Source organism: Dendroctonus ponderosae, unplaced genomic scaffold (genome assembly GCF_020466585.1).
Source record: "Dendroctonus ponderosae isolate FM_Combo_2020 unplaced genomic scaffold, Dpon_F_20191213v2 Dpon_F_20191213_1, whole genome shotgun sequence".
Taxonomy (NCBI): domain Eukaryota; kingdom Metazoa; phylum Arthropoda; class Insecta; order Coleoptera; family Curculionidae; genus Dendroctonus; species Dendroctonus ponderosae.
Window position 1 is genome coordinate 10,677,493 of NW_026017110.1, and position 4,896 is coordinate 10,682,388.

Genomic DNA, 4,896 nt, shown 5'->3' on the forward strand with positions numbered 1-4,896 from the left:
CACTCGGAAACATCAAATACAGTCTATTTTCGTAGATAGTTCAAAACCTACGTATATCATCAGCATCAAAGTAAAGCAGTCTAGATCTTAACTCTCAACTATAGCGTTTTTAGTAAAAGTACTAGTAGTAGTAGTAAAAGTAGTTTCTATTTTGTGATATATTGCAACAAAGCAAATGTATCAGTTTTCGTCAATGTCACATTTCCAATACATTTCCTTCATTCGGAGTGTCAAAAATAACTATTTAATATTATGCGTTTGGAAACGGCAATAATCGGAGATTCCAATCATCGATAACTTTTAATATTTTTTAATGGAATGATTTCCAATTCGGGTTTGGATAAGAAGTAATATCCTCAAGAGCTTAAAAATATTGAATCCTTAATAACGTAATAAGAACGGCGGTCTGGATAAAGCAGATAAGTAATAAAATATTAATTTTGCATCAACTTTGAATTTTCCGAAGAAGAAGATATCGGCAAAGTATTAAAACCGAGAAGTTTTGAAAACGTTTTAGATATTTTAGTTTATGTGGTGTTAGCGGATTATTTGTCTGTAATAACACAGCTGGAGGAAATATTGTTCGTATAGGGATTATGACGTGAAAGTGAGACAAATCGTACTTCGAGCAAGTTTCTTTGCGTAAGAAGTTGAACCAGTTGTAATTTAGTTGTACGCGGACACACACACAATGTATATCTTTATTTAGAAGAAGAAAAAAATTATGCCTTGCTTCAAATGAGAGAATAACACATTTAGGACAAAACGTCGATCAGGAGAATAATATGCGTAGAAGAAAACTTAGGTTTTATTGAAAGCATTGATAGAAACTGAAATAGATTTATGTTTAGATTTATTTTTAAAATGTGCGCACTTTGTGCGTCAACAACTTTTATATGAAACTAGTTTTCGAAAGTTCAACACAATCGGAAATAATGGACTCTATCGCACTAAAAAACCACTCTGCATGTTATTTTGTATTATGTTGGCCCATAGCAACAAATATTTACGTAATATTTATGACGAAATCATTGGCAGGTGCATCCAATTATAACAATTTTAAACATTAATTAAATCTCACGTTATACCCTTAGAGTGAGGGATGGTTCGGTTGAAATAATGTTGCATAATAGCAAGTATGAGAAACCGTTCTTAGTGCCATCCTTATCAACGCATTAGAACTTTTAAAATTATCCGTGAAAAGCTGATATTTTGCAAAAATATGGCCACTATTAGGTATGGCTTGAAATAAAATCTGATTTATTATACGGTTTCATAACACTTTCCACTCACTAAAACAAGCATTATCAAGCAAAGCGCAAAGGAATGCTCTGAAATTGTGGCGGAAAAAAATCAACAATTGCGGATTGTTTTGTGATCCAATATTAGCAGAAAAAACCCATGACTTCTATTAAAAGAACCTATAAAATTGTATTTCGAAGATCAGCTGATGTTTCTGGCTTCTTGTTTTCCAGTTGTTGAGGCGGTAAATAAAACTAAATTACCCCTGATTACGATTCCGGAAAAACCACTCTCCCGGCAAACCTAATTTAGTGATTGGTCGTTTTCGTCACTCGGAAGAATTTATTTAGCTTTTTGATGGAAAATCACTGTCGGACGTTTACTTTGGAACATTGAGCATAACATGCAACGATAGTAAATAAAACACATAACATTCAAAGATCGATACCCAAAAATAACAAAATAAATGGTTTCAACCATGCGTAACTTTTGAATCTTTTTTCCAAATCTACGACATTTTGAAGAACTAACACAACCTAGATGATTTCGAGACTAAACGCATTAACGAAGACAAATTATTATTCTGAGGCAATTACGATTCTTTCCTGAGAGGATCAGAGGCGGATTCCACTTTACAACCATCGGTGAATAAACGATAACAATAATTTGGTGGCCGACAAACATCTTATTGGAATAAGTTTAGTTTGCGTAATTTTCAGCCGGTTAGAATTTTTACTCTGATTTATACCTTTCAATCAGTGACTCTAAAGGAATTCACATTCGTTACTTATAGAAATCCAATATTAACTCGCACTTCTTAAATTCTGGAGCTTCCCATCAACAGCAACTTTTAATTTTTCACTCCAAGGGTCACATAGTAAAGTCCGTTATTCGATTACTATTTGAATTAATTTAATTTGTTAGTATGTTAGAATATGGTTTCAACTCTGCAGAATGCTTCTGACGCTCTTAATTATTTCCATCTTAGTTTGCTAATCGTTTTCATTCTTACTATTTATAGACCTTGTTACAGTTGGCAATTTAAATCGTAAATGTTTATTCTTGAAGTATTTGTTAGATATTCCATAACCATTTCGTTGACTGTTTTAGGCAGAACAGATTGTTATCATTTTATTAATGCTACTTTACATTTTCAGGATTTTTCAAATGTCTTATAAGCCATAGGTTGAAACTTATACTACGAGCTTCAAATTTTCTTTTTTACTTCAATTTTACATAACTATTACATGAGAACTGTTCGAAGAATTACAAACCGTTTTTAAAAACCACTTTTATTACTAAATAATTGTTACAAGTTTTCTTAATCGTGGTTGTACGCTGACTAATTTTAACATTATTTTAATGGTATAGGCAAGACATGATTCTTCTTTATAAAATGATGATTGGCGGTATTCCTTAGCTGCTGATACAGCGGAATCCATGGGAACTGGCCACATAACTCATGTATTAAACCTGTATGATCTTAGTGCTGATCCTAAGGATTACTACTTACTTAGTAGTTACACATAAGGCACTCGTAAAAAGATTTCAGAACTGAATTTTCATTCCCCCCTCTGTAAAAAAACACGTTTTCGTGGCACTTCAGATATCCAAAATCCTACCTGAATTTGTGGGAAATTTTGTCTACCAAAATGGAGATTACATTTAGCGTTAATATATATTTTCATATATTTCTTGAAAACTCTAATATCACATTCAGTATTATTATATTATCAATGTTATTTAGTTCGCAATCTTGCACCGTAGCGGCTCGCAATTTGTTTTGAAATTTTTTGTAAACTTCACTTGTGCCTTTCAGCAGATAGTAAATCCAAAAACTCGTTCAATTTGTTTTTTCGCTTTGCGGTGGCCGAAAATTCAATTTTTAAGCTTCAGAACAGTATAATTTCAATCGTAACTATCTTACCAATACCAAATTTTGGATTATCACATCAACTGAAAATTGGCTAATAAATTCTTGGTATATCTTGGGGTGTTAAAATTGATCGGATTTACGGAAACGCAATTGAGTGAGATTAAAAAAACAATTAGTACCATTGCTTTTAAAAAAATCCAATGTAAAATTTCTTAAAATTTTCTTGCCAACTCGAAATAAAAAAGAAGAGGAAGCAATATCCAGCTTGCGATCAATGGTTAAATTACTTAGAGGATTTAATTTGCCAATCAGTTTCTCCCTCAATACCAATCATCTGGCGAAATCTTTCATTCTATCCGAGCACACAGCTGACGTCATACATAAAATTTTGGTTCGATTTGAGGGTGAAATTGGTCGACCGCAGAAGGAAAAACAATAATGGAGCTAACCAGTTCCTAACAGCTGTCCACTATATTACTAGTCCATTTCCAATCCTATCCAAAAACAAAGCTTAAATGGGTCATGTAGTGTGAGGATATTAGGGTTCGGGATTTTCGCAAAGGTTTTCTCCGTTTTTATTGACATAAAACGTGCCATATTGAAAATAAACGTAAAATATGATCTTCCGTTTTATATGTAAACCTTGCAAGATGATTAACATATTTTGGTTCAACTTTTTAATTTTGATTCATATCTAAATCTACTATGATTTTAGTACTTTTTCTACGATTCACAACAACTATATTCATTTGGTTTAAAAATATAAGTGCAGATCGTATTACGATTATAAATAGGACAGCTAAATATTACTGATAAGGTAGGTACCTTACAAAGGCATTGTACTTAAACAGCACTGAATTTTATAAAGTTGCTATCGATAGCTACACTTCTACAAAAACTCGAAGGGAAAACAACAGAAATCCGGTATCAAAAATTGAAAGTGGTACAGTGAAGTCAACGGGAAAGCTCACAAAACTAATACAGGGCGATTCAAAGTTGGCGTAATTCATTTCAAGGTGTAATAGGACCTCACTTGAAGAGTACGAGAAAAATATTGAAACATTTTTTTCGATAATTTCTAGATGATATTGACAGTTGAAAATCGAACTTTAACTTTGTCATTAAACATTATTTTGAAATGGTCCCATGTTTAATTGCTGACATATTGCAATACTTTATGATTCAAAAACAAATATTACTATATTTGTAACATACTACATACTATACAACTACACAGTAACATAGCAGAAGCTGTAAGAACTCACGCCAACAAAGGGTACATTGGTGATTGGCGCCAGGAAGACAGTGGACGACAATACATGTTCGGGTTCCAAAGACAAAGGAACAAGAATTGGAGATGATTGCAGCATAGCCTTCCAGAGGTACTCTTAACAGAGCACAAGGACACATTAAACCAATGGCTTACTGAACACCGGTACAAATTGATCAGGAGTTAATTAATCGAATACGAGCAGGTGTTAGAGAAGAGTGGATAAACCCAAAGTCTAACTTGTTTGGAGTTAAAAATGCAAATGTATGTTTATTTGTAAACTGTAAACATATCAATTCGAGGTTGTGAGAAGAATAATTGACGTTTTGGAAAAGTACGCTCCGACGTTCAACGAATTCTTTTGAATTTACCGTTTATCCTTGTATATTTCATATACTTGTTATTCTAATAACTAATACAGGGTGATTAAAAATTGACGTCATTCCTTTTAAGGGGTGATAGAGCTCCCTTGGGGAGTACGAGAAAAATATTGAAAATTTTTTTTTCG